Raw genomic sequence first — 17765 nt, 5'->3', positions numbered from 1 at the left:
ACTTCCTCAAGAAAACAAACACACCAGACACTCCCCCCTCTCTCCCTCCTACCCCTCTCCTCTCCATCCTCTTCTCCACCCCCTCCTCTCCTCCCAATGTTCTGCAGCTGTCTCAACAACACACACACATGCGTGCATGCTCTCTCTTCAATTCAATTCAATTTCAATTTAAGGGCTTTATTGGCATGGGAAACATATGTTTACATTGCCAAAGCAAGTGAAAATAGATAATAAACAAAAGTGAAATAAACAATAAAAAAGAATAACAGTAAACATTACACTCACAAAAGTTCCAAAAGAATAAAGACATTTCAAAAGACATATTATGTGCAAATAGTTAAAGTACAAAAGGGAAAATAAATCAGCATAAATATGTGTTGTATTTACAATGGTTTTTGTTCTTCACTGGTTGCCCTTTTCTTGTGGCAACAGGTCACAAATATTGCTGCTGTGATGGCACACTGTGGTATTTCACCCAATAGATATGGGAGTTTATCAAAATTGGATTTGTTTTTCGAATTCTTTGTTGGTCTGTGTAATCTGAGGGAAATATATGTCTCTAATATGGTCATACATTTGGCAGGAGGTTAGGAAGTGCAGCTCAGTTTTCAACTTATTTTGTGGGCAGTGTGCACATAGCCTGTCTTCTCTTGAGAGCCAGGTCTGCCTATGGCGGCCTTTCTCAATAGCAAGTCTATGCTCACTGAGTCTGTACATAGTCAAAGCTTGTCTCAGGTATTCTGTCACTGTGTACTCTCTGCTTAGGGCCAAATAGCATTCTAGTTTGCTCTGTTTTTTTGTTAATTCTCTCTCTCTCAAACACACACACACACATATACACAACAATAACAACAACCTTCTTTAATCTCCAGTGTTAGGGTCAAACAGAATATGTGTTAATACCATGTTCCTGTGTAGAGAAATAGTGTTTCTGATGGACTGTGTGTGTCCCTATAACACAGTTGTCACTAGTTACCACAGCCACAAAGTTCATGGGGAACAGCAGAAAGCCATTGAATGTGGTCAATAGTTCCTCACCAAGAGTGTGACTGATGAGGGTCATCCAGACCTGATTCCTGACGTCCATGGACACGATGACCCCGTTGCTCGCCATGTCATCGCCATCGCTGGAGTTGTGATCATATCCATGGGCAATAGCTGATCCGTCCTTCATCGTATAAACATGAATTCTATTGTTTTTTCTCTTGAAGCAGTTGAAAGTGAAGTAGTGAACTCCTTCAACTGGTGCTGTAAAGATCCCTGTGACAGAGAGAGAGAGGGGGAGAGTGGGAGGAGAGTGAGGGGGAGAGTGGGAGGAGAGTGAGGGAGAGAGTGAGAGTGAGAGAGAGAGAGAGAGAGAGAGAGAGTGGGAGAGCGTGCGAGAGAGAGTGAGTGAGTGAGGGAGAGAGAGAGAGCGAGAGAGAGAGCAAGAGAGGAAAGACACTAATGTGGAAAAGGGAAAGCATATTTTTATGAAAATAACAATGAGAGAAAATGTCACAAAAAATAAATGTACCTGTGTTTGTGTTATATCTGTTGCCAATGTTTATGTTGGTCCATCCGAAAAAGCTACCTTTGTTTGGTCTGTAGGTATAAGAGACAAAAACAGTAATCAAAACATGTTTGCAGCTTACTGGTACCTACAGCTCACAAGGAGGAGACGATTGCACATTTTCAGCACATTTTCATTTTGAAATTATAATGATGGAAACCGTACTTCACATTTATTTCATCTTAACTTGTGAATCGTGTTTCCATTGTGCATACCTCAATTGTCTTTCTGCAGCTGGTCTATCTGGTTCTCTACAGCTTTCACCGTGAAATGAACAGCAAAGGTCAATAACTTTTCAACCTTATTCTGACTTACTTTTCACCTAAACCCCAAATTACCACATTACCTTCATACTCTTTCCGCATGGATGCCACCTTGGGCTCCAACGCTCCAATCTGGTTGTCCACTCATTTCAACTTTAATTCAACATCTACAAAAAACACAAGGTACATCATCCATCCACTGTATTAAAACGACCAATCACCATTGACCACATTGGTAACAATAATTCATAGCCTTGAATTAATAGCCACATTGATAACTGACATTCAAAGTTACTTTACATGCATTGTCCTTCTTTAGAAGTTAAACTTCATGCTTAGTCTCCTTCCTGTCCACCAACTGCGTCTCAGTGGCTTTCAGCCTGGCTTCCATGTATGCCATCTTATTCTCGAATGCCTGGAGATCATCTTGGGAGATGCATTTATTTACGTCTGACACAGTGCTGGTCTTCAAAGGATCGGCCGGTACTGGAACCATGGTGTCGCTGAGAGAATCAGTGAAGTCTAATACATCAACCAGGTCAAAGTCCTGTGTCTGCACATTGGGACCAATGTCTCAGCAACGCAACCGCGAAAGCTGCCATTCTGTAATCGTTGTTTTCTTTGTTGTTGCAGTGTATCGTCTCCTTTCTTTTACACTCTTCTGGAGTTGCTGAGTTTGTAAATGTTCCTCTAAAATGATATTTTATCTATTTATCAATTGTTTTCGGGGGTGGATGTCCATAAAATTTGTTTTTACGTGGGAAGGAAATCAGCGATTTCTGCAAGGTAATGCTAACTTGTTTTTATCGTAACACATCTTAAAGGCCCACATCTTAAATAAAACAACTTCATTTAATTAATTTCTATACAAATAACTTTAAATTCCTAAGAGGGAACTTCATCAAACCCCAAAGACATCCAGTTAATACACCAGCAATACTGCATTTAAAGTCTCTGTCAGTATTGTGGTCCCAAACAGAACATCATCCTATATGAGCCATTGGGGTTGAGCGAGGGAGAAAGCTGTAGAGTGGTGAGTGGCCTGGATCATTACCATTTAGTTGTTTCCTGTTGTTTTTCCCTTTCTGTGGAACTACAGATGCAGGATCTTAATTTGATCACTCTTTTGTTGCTGAGAATTTTACTGCACAGCAGGAAACACAAATGTATAGTGTATTTGAGTTTAAAAAATGCTTCTAAAGTTTGTAATTTCCACTTTGCAATTTCAGACTTGATTTGCCCTAATGGAAAACACATCAACTCCCTACAAAAATGTTAATTAATTATAATACATATAATCATTCACATTTCCTGTTGCTGCAGGATTATGTTCCTTCTGTAGCAAACTGGCTCAAATTAAGATCCTAGATCTGTACATTAACCCTGTTTCTATGGAACGAGGACAGCAGGAACTGAGTTCTGCACAGGGAGGTTAAATAGGGGATGGGGATAGGATGGAGCCGAGGGAGGTGGGCAAGGGGTGGTGGTGGGGTTCAGCTAAACGGATTAAAAGGAGCCTGCAGCTGATCAGGGGCATCAGAGAACGAGGGGAGCAAAGAAATCAGTCTGAAACACCACATCCAGAACAACATCTACATCAACAACCATTTGAGTTAGAGGAGGCAATATTCTGAAGATCTAAGCAACCATCAGGGAAAAACACCAGGAGAGAGAGAGAGAGAGAGAGAGAGAGAGAGAGAGAGAGAGAGAGAGAGAGAGAGAGAGAGAGAGAGAGAGAGAGAGAGAGAGAGAGAGAGAGAGAGAGAGAGAGAGAGAGAGAGAGAGAGAGAGAGAGAGAGAGAGAGAGAGAGAGAGAGAGAGAGAGAGAGAGAGAGAGAGAGAGAGAGAGAGAGAGAGAGAGAGAGAGAGAGAGAGAGAGAGAGAAGAGGCTGGAAGAATATCTGCTGGACTGTAGGTTCCAGAAAGACTGGGATGGAGGGACATTTGTGAACAGCTGTAATGCGATTACTGACTATTCGCTTGGCAGAAGAAGGACATTAGGGGTTAGACGGGAACATAGATCATCAGTCAGACTGAAACAGGACTCTTCTTTGTCAGACAGAAGTCCCTAGAGATGGGATGGTGTACTGTGCCATATATTAACAAATGTGTCAGTATATGGACTGGAGTTCGATATAGGACCAGTCCTCTAAGAACGACTGGGATGACAGACTCAAACTGGGCAGAAGTATTTGAAGATGTAGAGTTGGAACAGTGTAGCAGGTCATGGGAATGCATGAGTAGGAATCTGAGTTTGTTTGATGAACCTGACCTGGGATGCGTGTCAAATGGCATCCTATCCTTTATGTAGTGCACTACTTTTGACCTGTTTAAAACTAGTGCACTTTGTAGGGAATAGGTTGCCATATGGGACTCAGTCTTAGATATGTGGAAGTGCCTGCTGCAGGATGATGGGCTGCTTTCTCACGCTCCAGATTGATTATAGTGGAGACATGATGATGGACCACAGCCATTCAACCAGGTCACACCCCAAGGCCTGGTTATATCACAGTATTGAGTGACGCAGCAGCTCCAATCTCACCATCACTACACTACAATTGACTACAGCCCACCCCAGCAGACATACCTGGGTTCAAATAGTATTAAAAATATTTCAAAATGCTTTGAGCATTGGATTAATTATATCTGGAGTGCCAGACGGGCGGGGTGGATGATTTTCACTTTTGGTACTGTTACATTGGTTCCATTGTCCATTGGGTAAAGCTTGATCAAGCACAGCGGAAGATTTGTACGATTTCTAATATTGTTTGAACCAATGTCTGGTGGATCACTACTGTGTGAGGACTGTTATTTGATCGGCACACATTCAGATAATGAAGTGGGAGTGGGGAGGTTGGCAGTTGGGGAAATGAACAACATGGACATATGGATGGACTGCTCAAAAAGCTACCAGTTGAATAATTGATCAACGGTTTTATGTTTTTTATGTTTGCTTCTCAGTGCCAAAAAAATCCTTGATTGTTCCATTCTGCACTTCAAGTGGCCTAGTTCCTGGCTCAACAGTTGGTCTGCGATATCCTTATCAACAAAATAAATAAAAAACCTTTTATTTCCCTGCTCTAAAGCAAATGGCTGTTCCTGTATTTCATTGTGTGATTAAGTAAGCTATGGTACCGTGTCAAATTGGACTGTTGAGTTGATGATAATGTATTATTTTCTTGACTGTAACTAACACGGCTCTTTTGTTGACATTAAGAATTATGCAGTGACTTGGCAAACTGCTCTAACCTGAACTGGTATGTTTTCCATTGGGAGTTCCTAATTTTCCACTGTTGACTTTCAAACCGTTTCCAGTGAATGATATATGACCTGTCCATGTCATAGTGACCTGTGAGGGATGGGACACTCCTCAAAAAACCACCTTCTGATACAAGGTCAGGGTGACTGTATTCATTTTGGTGGGATGTTGAGCAGTTCGAAGGAGTTAGACTGCACATGGTTTCCACTATCCGTGTGTCCTACGCTCCAAGGTCGATCATGTTAACTGCCTGCAAATTCTAATGTTTTATTTTATTTTTATTTCACCTTTATTTAACCAGGTAAGCCAGTTGAGAACAAGTTCTCATTTACAACTGCGACCTGGCCAAGATAAAGCAAAGCAGTGCGATAAAAACAACAAACACAGAGTTACATATGGAATAAACAAAACGTACAGTCAATCACACAATCGAACATCTATATACAGTGTGTGCAAATGTAGTAAGTTATGGAGGTAAACTAACACTGGAGTGATAGATGTGCAGAAGATGATGTGCAAATAGAGATACTGGGGTGCAAATGAGCAAAATAACTAACAAAATAAATTTAAAAAAGTAATTTAGCAGATGCTCTTATCCAGAGCAACTTACAGTTAGTGAGTGCATACATTTTCATACTGGCCCCCCCGTGGGAAACGAACACACAACCCTGGCGTTGCAAGCGCCATGCTCTACCAACTGAGCTACAGGGGACTATTATAGCACCTCTTACTCGGGTCACATGACCTGCCTGCGTTCTCCTGTCATTGATGCTAGTGGATACTAACCCAGCCTTGTCAACTTGCCAGACATGACAACACATCTTAGCCAAATCACTAACTGAAAAGCGCATTAAGCTTTTGGATAGACACCCAGACTCAACGCAGCAGTCTAATCCGAAATGAGTGTGTGTGTCCACCGTACAGAGACCCTGGCTGTGTCATGTGGTCTGTAGTAACATCTATTTTTATCATTATGAAAGTGGACACAAGCCACGAGGGCCTCTGCTTTGGGATTGACAAAAAACAGACATTTGAGAATGTCCTCCCCACACCACACCACGCCAAGTAATAACATATCCCTTGGTTTACATCCCAAATGACACCCTATTTATTCCCTGTAAAGTGCACTACTTTTGACCACAGCCCTGTGGTTAGCTTCTTCTGGTAAGAAGTAGTGCACTATATAGGGTATAGGGTGCTAATTGGGACTCGTCTCCATAATTCGATTTACCACAAACATTTATAATAATGAAAACAAGTGACTTAAAATCACTTCCTGTTAAAGTAGTTCACAAACATTTATAAGAAGCAATACGTCAAGAGAGTACACATGGTAGCTAATATACTATATAATTTGTGCCAAATAGCACCCTATTCCCTACAAAGTTCACTACTTTGACCGGAGCCCTTTGAGCCCATATGGGCCCTAGTCAAAAGTAGTGCGTTATGTAAGTTGTAGGGTGCCATGGGATGCAGTCATTATATTATTTAGCGTCTCTGATCTTGTCATGCCAGCTGTGGATCATATAGTTTGTGTATCTAATGACCCCAATACGCTCAGGTACTTTGGTTTTTTCTGAATGGTACTATTGACCTGCCCAATTAAACGGTTTCTAACGTATTTGTCATGCTAAGTCTTGTTTGTTATGATAATACTATTCGTCCAACAGGTTTTTGGGGCTTCTTCCTTTACCGCCACAACTCCACGTTATTTTTTTGTGTGGTATATTTTCCCCTGAAGTACCTCATGGGGGCTGCACTGATCCAAAAACAAGAAATACTGAACTTCTGGAGACTTTTCTAATTCTAGAGACATCGCCCCTGTAGATGCACTACATCTCCCACAATGCATTGCTGAGCTCCGGCTCGGTTGACCAATAATGACACTCTTCTCTCCAACAGAAACAGGTAGGCAGGCAGGCAGACCACGACCGTCCAGGGTACAGGCAATATGGAGTGAGTTCTGGCTATTTCAACCCTGCCTATATGTTCTATAGATGTAGGAACAGATGGCTTTAAACCCTGAAATCTGTGCAAAATGGCTGTTGACAAACATGGTGTGTGTGAAAATAACAATGTAAATAACAATATGGGGATGAGGTAGTTGGGTGGGCTAATTACAGATGGGCTGTGTACAGGTGCAGTGATCGGTAAGCTGTAGATGCATAGATATGCCTCATGGATGTCACTGTTAAAATGAAGGATGGCTAAGGCAGCCTATTTCCCAATCCCAAATCGACCCCTAAGCCCTTTCAACCGAATCGTCGCTGCTTGAGGCTGATAAGACCAGTTGAATGATCCTTTACAACTGTAAATGAAAAATGACTGTGTGTTAGATGTTTTTTATTGCATTCAAGTTTTTTGAGAACTCAAATTATGTCTCATCAGATGTTGCTGTTGACTGGAGTTTGAGGTATCTGGAGGGAGACTGGGAGAGGCGGGTGTTTGTGGTGCGTCATGGCAAAAGAAATGAGTCTGTGGTGTGTCACTGTAACTTAATGGTGATCTGTGTGGTGTGTGTGTGTGTGTGTGTGTGTGTGTGTGTGTGTGTGTGTGTGTGTGTGTGTGTGTGTGTGTGTGTGTGTGTGTGTGTGTGTGTGTGTGTGTGTGTGTGTGTGTGTGTGTGTGTGTGTGTGTGTGTGTGTGTGTGTGTGTGTGTGTGTGTGTGTGTGTGTAGAGAGAGAGAGAGAGAGAGAGAGATAGAGAGAGAGAGCGCAATACAATTGTATCCAACCAAATCATGAGAAAACAAAAAGATAATTACTTGACACATAGGCAAGAATTAACCAAAAAAACTGAATAAACTGGAATGCTATTTGGACCTAAACAGAGAGTACACAGTGACAGAATACCTGACCAATGTGAATGACCCAAATTTTTAAAAAGCTTTGACTATGTATAGACTCAGTGAGCATAGACTTGCTATTGAGAGGCCGCCGTAGGCAGACCTGGCTCTCAAGAGAAGACAGACTATGTGCACACTGCCCACAAAATGAGGTGGAAACTGAGCTGCACTTCCTAACCTCCTGCCAAATGTATGACCATATAAGAGACACATATTTCCCTCAGATTACACAGACCCACAAAGAATTTGAAAACAAATCCAGTTTTGATAAACTCCCATATCTATTGGGTGAAATACCACAGTGTGTCATCACAGAAGCAAGATTTGTGACCTGTTGCCACAAGAAAAGTTGCCTGGCTACCCAGACTCCTTGCCCTGGCCAAACGCCACGCCCACAGACGTTAGTTTCTTCTCTGCAATGAGTCTGGATCTGAGGACCTCCCTGACCCTTCACCGAATTCGAACACATTCGGGGCCATCTGATTGGTCCAGAAACCGTTGGGTTGGGCCAGAGCCAGACCACACGTGGGTAAAGCAGCGGTTTGAATGTGTCATTGGCTGTCATACTCTGAATGGTTAGAGATGATCCAATCGCTGATGACATTGTTGTGTTCAACGCCCCTCGTCACCACAAACAACTTAAAGGCACTACAAATACAACTTCTCAGAATTCCTCCCCTATGTGGAAGCTAGGTGAATTGCAACAGCACTAGGCTACATTCAAAACAAATCTCACCTTCCCAGCATCCCATTTCCCTCGTAAAATGGTGGAGACTCGCGCTTGAGCCTTTTACTTTTGGTTTTGGTCCAACACTGGCGGGTAAGTAATACTGTGAAACACTATCATTCCACTATTACTGCAGATATGCTACATGACCAAAAGTATGTGGATACCTGCTCGTCGAACATCTCATTCTAAAATCATGGGCATTAATATGGAGTTGGTCCCCCCTTTGCTGCTATAACAGCCTCCACTCTTCTGGGAAGGCTTTCCACTAGATGTTGGAACATTGCTGTGGGGACATGCTTCCATTCAGCCACAAGAGCATTAGTGAGGTCGGGCACTGATGTTGGGCAATCAGGCCTGGCTCGCAGTCAGCGTTCCAATTCATCCCAAAGGTGTTCGATGAGGTTGAGGTCAGGGCTCTGTGCAGGCCAGTCATGTTCTTCCACTGAGCTTGACAAACCATATCTGTATGGACCTCCCTTTATGCACGGGGGCACTGTCACGCTGAAACAGGAAAGGGCTTTCCCTAAACTGTTGCCACAACGTTGGAAGCACAGAATTGTCTAGAATGTCATTGCATGCTGTAGTGTTAATATTTGCCTTCACTGGAACTAAGGGGCCTAGCCAGAACCATGACAAAGAGCCCCAGATCAATATTCCTCCTCCACCAAACTTTACAGTTGGCACTATGCATTGGGGCAGGTAGCGTTATCCTGGCATCCGCCAGATCCAGATTCGTCCATCGGACTGCCAGATGGTGAAGGGTGATTCATCACTCCAGAGAACGCTTTTCCACTGCTCCAGAGTCCAATGTCGGCGAGATTTACACCACTCCAGCCGACGCTTGGCATTGCGCATGGTGATCTTATGCTTGTGTGCAGCTGAAAGTCACTGAGCTCTTCAGTAAGGGCCATTCTACTGCCAATTATTGTCTATGGAGATTGCATGGCTGTATGCTCAATTTTATACAACTGTCAGCAACGTGTGTGGCTGAAATAGCCTAATCCACTAATTTGATGGGGTGTCCACATACTTTGTATATATAGCGTATATTATGGACATTTTCTGAAATTGCAAGGTAAAAATAAAAATAAAAATCCTGTGTAGCACCTTTAAAATGTGGAAGTCTCAGGCTAAAGTATGTAGTGAATGACAGAGCAGCGGAAGAATTTTGTTTGATTTGTCAGGCTACAAGAAAAGGGCAACCAGTGAGGCACAAACACCATTGTATATACAACCCATATTTATCTGTTTCTTTTCCGTTTTGAACTTCAACTATTTGCACATTGTTACAACACCATACACAGCCATTTCAAATGTCTCTATTATTTTAATACTTTGAGTGTAATGATTACTGTTAATTTCTGATTGTTTATTTCACCTTTGTTTATTATCTATTTCACTTGCTTTGGCAATGTAAACATATGTGAATTGAGAGAGGGAGAGAGAGAAATGTATTGGGTTTTGGATACACAACTTGTCACACCCCAATCACATAAAATCAGACAAAACAAAAAGTTCCCCAAAAAAATCGACTTATGTTTTCACTCTCCAAGGATAGAAAAGTTTAGTAGCCTTCAGTTAATTCGTTTATCTCAAACCATTCCGACACAACACCACCTCTGTACTAAGCTTTCTTGGTTCCAAACCCCATTCCCTGCCTCGCCTTCCTACCAGGTAGCCTACCCCTTGACATCCTTCCCAAAAACATCCTTTGCCATTTATCTCTGTTTTACTTCGAGGTGTGTATATTTGTATTTTTGGCACATCCCCAACAGCACTGTTTTTCGACTCATCATGTCTGCCTCAAAGCTGTAACCAGAACCTTGGAATGCGTGGGCGTTTTGTTCCACAAGCTATTTCAACAACGGGGGCCTACCATCACCCGTGAGAGGGGGGAGCCGAGAGTTAGACGAAGAGCTTTCGCCAATATCACATCGCCATTTAGTCGTTAGATAACCATTGTAGTTGTCAGTTTAGGATAGTCTTGCAATTTCAACGCTTTTATTAAATATATGCTAAATATTGGCCGCCTAACGGATCATTTTCATAAAAGCATAGTTGTCCCACCCCTAAATCGTAGTAAAGTAACGTTATCCGTGTCTCTTGATTGACGGGTCCATATTTTTTGTAGGATTTCTTTGCCTTGAAAGAACCGTAAAAAAAAAGAAGCTCTGTAAAATTGAAGAACGGTCAGCGAAAAATAACGGAGGTGGAGGAAATTGAAATATCAAGAAAGACTGTTGGGAGCAAGTGTGAAAACAAGAAATCACTGAAAAAGATACAAGAGTTGTGTATCATTTGCATATTTTTTAGACGTCCTTATTTTGTCAGAATTATTTTTGTTGACTTAGGGTAAGTAGCCTATTGTTATTTCACTAAATAATTGTTAATAACGTAGTGTGTTGGTGTTTCGTTTTCTCACGTCATTTTAGGCAAGTCTTTTGTCTTAATTTTCAAATAACATATCAACAGTCCTGCAGCAATGCAATTAAAACACAACCCATTTATGACAAAATATTTTGATGGGCAGAGTGAGAACATGCCATTTATTCACCAAATTCGTACATAAATGCATATTTTTTATATTCTGCAACAGTGTGCATGATGAGAATAATGTTACAGTTTGTTATGATCATTTGAGCTGTGACCCCAGTCTTTACCCCGCTGAGTCAAAACATGCACTGGGATAGGCCAGCAATGCAAGTAAAAAACAACCCATTTAGGACAAAAGATTTTGATGGACGGAGCGAGAACATGCCATTTATTCACCAAATTCGTACATGAATGCATTTTTTTTTTATTCTGCAACTGTGTACATGATGAGAATAATGTTAGTTTGTTATGATCGTTTGAGCTGTGACCCCAATCTTTACCCCGCTGAGTCAAAACATGCACTGGTATAGGCTAATTCTAAACAGAGTGCCTTGTTTAGCATGGCGCTCAGTTTATTATCACTAACAATGTGATATAGGGATGAATATGTTATATTTTCACGACACTTGTGGCGTTGCCATTAACGGTCTTTGTTCAGTGTTTTCACTCCACAGACAGAGCGAACCACCGCCCACATGATATGGCCATACCTCCTGTGTTTGTCTGTGCATTTGTGTGTCTCGGGCTGGGGGATGGGGATAGACCCGTACGAGGCTGTATGCGCGCAGGGTGTGCGCGCAACGGGGGAAATGTGTGTCAATGTCAAACGGAGGTGTGGCGCACTCCACTCGCCCTGCATGTCGACTCATGTGCGTTCATGTTATTTCCGGACCTTTTCAGAGATTTCAGATAGTTACACTACAGCAAATGATTATATATGTGCTCCAGCCACAAACCATGGCATTGGCATGACGAAAATCAAAGTGTTTTGATTCAAAGAATGACACATAGGCAATAGGATAAGCTTCAGTTGTGTGCGCACATCTAGGCCTATAGGCTACCCCCTTGCTCTGCTCGCGGCAGCCACAGCACAGGCTTCCACAGCGCACACATGCACACACACACACACACACAATGAGTCATACAGCATTAACATTTAAGTCATTTAGCAGACGCTCTTATCCAGAGCGACTTACAGTTAGTGAATACATATTTTTTTATACTGGCCCCCCGTGGGAATCAAACCCACAACCCTGGCGTTGCAAACGCCATGCTCTATCAACTGAGCTACATCCCTGCGCAGTGAATTTTATGTCTGTATCCATGTGCAGAAGTGTATATCTCAGTATTTTAGCTGTGTTCCCAGTGGCCCAGGGCCAGATACAGATAGGCCAGCCAGTATAATACCCTGTCTGTTCCCACACACACACACACACACACACACACACACAGACACACACACCACTCTTACAGCTGCTCAACACAATCCTATTTATAACCATCACAACCCACCATGCTTCCCTCCTTCATTCAAGTTTCTTGTGCTGGTGTAACCGGTGTGAAATGGCTAGCTAGTTAGCGGTGCGCACTAGTAGCGTTTCAATCGGTGACGTCACTCGCTCTGAGACCTTGAAGTAGTTGTTTCCCTTGCTCTGCAAGGGCTGCGGCTTTTGTGGAGCGACGGGTAACGGTGCTTCGAGGGTGACTGTTGTTGATGTGTGCAGAGCGTCCCTGGTTCAAGCCCAGGTAGGGGTGAGGAGAGGGACGGAAGCAACACTGTTACACTGGGTCCATTTAGCTATGTGTTGAAGGGTTGGACCTTGTGGTGTTTTGGTGGTGCCCTCAGGTGTGTATGTATGTGAGGGGGAGAGTGTGTGTGTGTGTGTGAGACGTGGTGTTTGTGTGCGACTGAGGCTGGTGTAGTGCTGTATGGTATGCGTTGTTTGCTGGTGTGTGGGCGTGCGTGTGTGTGTGGGTGGGTGGGTGGATCCATTTTAGATCTCCCAATGTATTTAATGATTTCTTTCACAACTCCTATTGACTTATGTTTTCTAACCCAGTCTCAACATGTCATCGCATTTTGAAAATACCATCACAATTTAACTAGGGTTATTTACAATATAGCACCACGTTAGGCTGCTGTAATAATTCCCATTAGTTACTGTATGGATGCATCCCAAATGGCACACTATTCCCTACATAGTCCCACAGGGCTCTGGTCAAAAGTAGTGCACTAAATAATGAATAGGGTGTCATTTGGGATGTGGTCTATGTGTTTTGGCTCTCCAGTCATGCCACACAATCTGTTATTCATACATGCAAATCTCCTTTTCATTTACATGTGATTTACATAACCAACCAATCACCAGCACATTAATCTCTGTATTAATTGTTAATTTAGAGGCTTTACTGGTAATTTGTGTCCATAACCACACACACACACACAAGTGGTTGAATTAACAGCATGAATGTAGATGGTTGCCATCCAGAACAAGACAACAACAACAAGAACAACTCAGTACTCCAACGCTGAACCAAAGCGTTCTCAAATATCTGTGAAAGTAAAACAGGTGTTGTCGGTGCATCTGCTAGTCTATAGACAGTAAGGCAATATGAGAAAGGGAGACTCCCTCCTATTTAGAGAACGGTAATATGTTCCACATTTCCTCTCAGAAAGAAGGTCAATGTATCAGCTCACTAATTACTACTCTGGTTTCAATGTCCAGGTAAGCTCTCTTTTTGTTGTCTCTACATGTCATGTCACCGGCATGGTAGATACCCTATGCACCTGTGACCGTCCGGGATTCGAACCCTGGTCCTGTGTTGGCCCACTGAGCTAAAGCCTTAGGTTCCCGAAAGGAATCCAATAATAAAGTAAAGTCTAATAAATTTTCCCATCAGTTTTCTCATAGGCTGCTGTACTACCAGTCCATAATCACAGCTCTCTGTAAAAATGATTTTTTTTTTTACTGTCTAGTCAATAGCTATCAAGCCCTAGCATTAGATAACAGATCACATTGCCGCTGCTCATTTCTGAAATGCTGTTGTGATGCCACTGTCTGATGTAAGCTGCAGTTAGATTTGTAGAGAGCTGATGGAAGTTGTGGTTTAAAGGTAGATGTTTTCTGTTGCTCTCAGCTGTATATATATAAAAGCGATTGGACTTTGTGACTTCACGTTGTTGTTTACACTATAGGTATGGTTTACTGTATATTGGGCTTGGTGTCATTCACTTCCTCACTATTGTAAATAACATAACATACGAGCCTGTGATTTGTAGAGACTAATTTAGATTACATTTGCCATTCACACTGAAGTTAGGTGTTTGATTTATTTAGGCTTTGCTGACTTCTAAGGCATCTGGCAGCTCCCTGGTGGCCTCCTATAGCTATCTGGATCTGCTACAGATGCAGGACTTTAATTTGATCACTCTTTTGTTGCTGATAATTTTCCTGCACGGCAGGAAATTCAAACTTGTAGTCTATTTGAGTTTTAAAAAGGCTTCTAAAGTTTGTAATTCCACTTACATTTTTCAGACTTGATTTGCTCTAACGAACAATGTATCAACCCCTACAAAAATGTTCATTCATTATAATCCACATAATCATTCACATTTCCTGTTGCTGCAGGATTATTTTCCTGCTGTAGCAAACTGGCTCAAATTAAGATCCTACATCTGTATACTAATATCCCCTAGCGTGAAGGTCAAATATGTTTGTATGTGTATGTGCACGACTGAGTCATATTCATGAACAGGTTCACCATAATGGTCTCACAGAAATGAAAATAAAACAGTGGGAAGAGTTGAGTGACAGACAGAAAAGATTGATAGCGAGAGAAAGAGAGAGACTCTAACGATTTGCACATCATTACAACACTGTATATAGATATAATATGACATTGGAAATGTCTGTATTCTTTTGGAACTTTTGTGAGTGTAATGTTTACTGTACATTTTTTATTGTTTATTTGACTTTTGTTTATTATCTATTTCACTTGCTTTGGCAATGTAAACATATGTTTCCCATGCCAATAAAGCCCCTTAAATTGAAATTGAATGAGAGAGAGAGAGAGAGAGAGAGAGAGAGAGAGAGAGAGAGAGAGAGAAATAACAACTAGGAGAGCTTTGGCACCTCTCAATATCTCCATGGTGGCTAGAGTTGCTCGTTCTATTCCTTTAGACATTTTGTCCTTTCTTTCTCTCACTCTCTCTGCTTTCTCTCTCTCTGTTTTGCCTCTTCTCAAAGGCATACTTGTTCAGAACCAAACAGATCTTTACACTCACACCCTCGCAGACACAGAACAGCTTATACACTCTCACACACACACACATACACACAGTACGGAAGACAAAAAGCAGGTTGATGTATCTATGCCAGCTAGTGACCACTCTGCAGAGCTGCCTCCAGGGCAAGATTCATCCCAATAAATGACAACCTGCAAACATATAGGGGATGTGTTGAAAAACAACAACTTACTCAGGGTTTAACCCCTGAATACTGAAGACCGAGATTTGAAAAAATATCTTAATTATTATAATCCAAAATACAGTATATCAATGTAGTGATCTCAAGTACTGTGTGTGTTTTAACCCTTCACTTCTGCTTAGATGTCTGTGCTATTCTTAGAAAGATCAGCATAGTTGAGTAATTCCTCTGGAAGAGAGCTCTGCTTATTCTGAGCAGTAAACATGTAGGATCTTAATTCGAGCCAGTTTGCTACAGCAGGAAAATAATCCTGCAGCAACAGGAAATGTGAATTATGATTAATGGACATTTTTGTATGGGTTGATATGTTCTTCGTAAGGGAAAATCAGGTCTGAAATTTTAAAGTGGAAATTATAAACTTCAGAAGTCCCCTGTAGCTCAGTTGGTAGAGCATGGCGCTTGCAACGCCAGGGTTGTGATTCGTTTCCCACGGGGGGCCAGTATGAAAATATATGCACTCACTAACTGTAAGTTGCTCTGGATAAGAGCGTCTGCTAAATGACTAAAATGTAAAATGTAAACCTCAAATATACTACCAGTTCTACATTTCCAGAATTGCAGGAAAGTTATCCTGCAACAGGGTGATCAAATTAAGATTTAACATCCATAACGATGCTGAGAGAAGCAGTCTCCTAGAAGGGTGACTATTTCGGCCAGTAAAGTTGCTGACAAAACACATGTTGCATACCCTTGAAACACACACACACACACACACACACACACACACACACACACACACACACACACACACACACACACACACACACACACACACACTATGCAACAAATAGTTTAACCTTTAACATCTCAACCTTTCAGCCTACATTCCGAATTTAGACTGCCTCAGTGTGTGTGTGTTGTTTGTCAGGCGCATGGTCAATAGAGAAAGAGAAGCCAATAGAGAAAGGGGAGCCAATAGAGAAAGGGGAGCCAATAGAGAAAGGGGAGCCTCTGCCAACATGGTTGTTTACCCCGTTTCCCATTACACTGGAAGCTTGTTGTTGGATGAAGAGAGAGAGAGAAACAGAGAGATTAAAAGGGAGCGAGAGAGAGAGACTGCATGCAGAATTCTGCAAAAATATCCTCTGTGTACAACGAAAAACACCAAATAATGCATGCAGAGCAGAATTAGGCCGATACCCGCTAATTATCAAAATCCAGAAAAGGGCCGTTAAATTCTATAACCACTTAAAAGGAAGCGATTCCCAAACCTTCCATAACAAAGCCATCACCTACAGAGAGATGAACTTGGAGAAGAGTCCCCTTGTCACGCTCGTTGATTGAAGGCTCGGACCAAGGTGCAGCGTGGTAGGCGAACATATTAATTTATTAAATGAACACAGACAAAACAACAAAATACACACAAATGTAAAGTTCTGCAGGCTCCAAAGCAACTATACAAAAACAAGATCCCACAAACTAAGGTGGGAAAAAGGCTGCCTAAGTATGATCCCCAATCAGAGACCACGATAGACAGCTGCCTCTGATTGGGAACCATACCCGGCCAACAAAGAAATAGAAAAACTAGAATGCCCACCCAAATCACACCCTGACCTAACCAAATAGAGAATAAAAGGGATCTCTAAGGTCAGGGCGTGACACCCCTAAGCAAGCTGGTCCTGGGGCTCTGTTCATTAACACAAACAGACCCCACAGAGCCCCAGGACAACAACACAATTAGACCCAACCAAATCATGAGAAAACAAAAAAGAGAATTACTTGACACATTGGAAAGAATTAACAAAAAAACAGAACAAACTAGAATGCTATTTGGCCCTAAACAGAATACCAGACCACTGTGACTGACCCAAACTTAAGGAAAGCTTTGACTATGTACAGACTCAGTGAGCATAGTCTTGCTATTGAGAAAGGCCGCCGTAGGCAGACCTGGCTCTCAAGAGAAGACAGACTATGTGCACACTGCCCACAAAATGAGGTGGAAACTGAGTTGCACTTCCTAACCTCCTGCCAAATGTATGACCATATTAGAGACACATTACACAGATCCACAATTAATTTGAAAACAAAACCAATTTTGATAAACTCCCTTATCTACTGGGTGAAATACCACAGTGTGCCATCACAGCAGCAATATTTGTGACCTGTTGCCACAAGAAAATGGCAACCAGTGAAGAACAAACACCATTGTAAATACAACCCATATTTGTGTTTCTTTGTTTTACCATTTGTACTATAACTATTTGCACATTTTTACAACACTGTATATATACATAATATGACATTTGAAATGTCTTT

At 41.9% G+C, this 17765-nt stretch overlaps 1 protein-coding gene across 1 annotated transcript in view; it reads left to right on the top strand.

The window, feature by feature from the left end:
* Positions 1–10529: 10529 nt before the first annotated feature.
* ndrg2 (NDRG family member 2) overlaps positions 10530–17765 on the top strand; it is a 43518-nt gene continuing 36282 nt past the window's right edge. Inside the window, exon 1 of the mRNA XM_045211860.1 lies at positions 10530–11001. The gene's annotated coding sequence lies outside the window, so the exon portion shown is untranslated. The remainder of the gene's footprint in view (positions 11002–17765) is intronic.

Source organism: Coregonus clupeaformis, chromosome 39 (genome assembly GCF_020615455.1).
Source record: "Coregonus clupeaformis isolate EN_2021a chromosome 39, ASM2061545v1, whole genome shotgun sequence".
NCBI lineage: Eukaryota > Metazoa > Chordata > Actinopteri > Salmoniformes > Salmonidae > Coregonus > Coregonus clupeaformis.
Note: the sequence above shows the minus strand (reverse complement) of the source record. Positions and strands in the feature narration are given on the sequence as shown.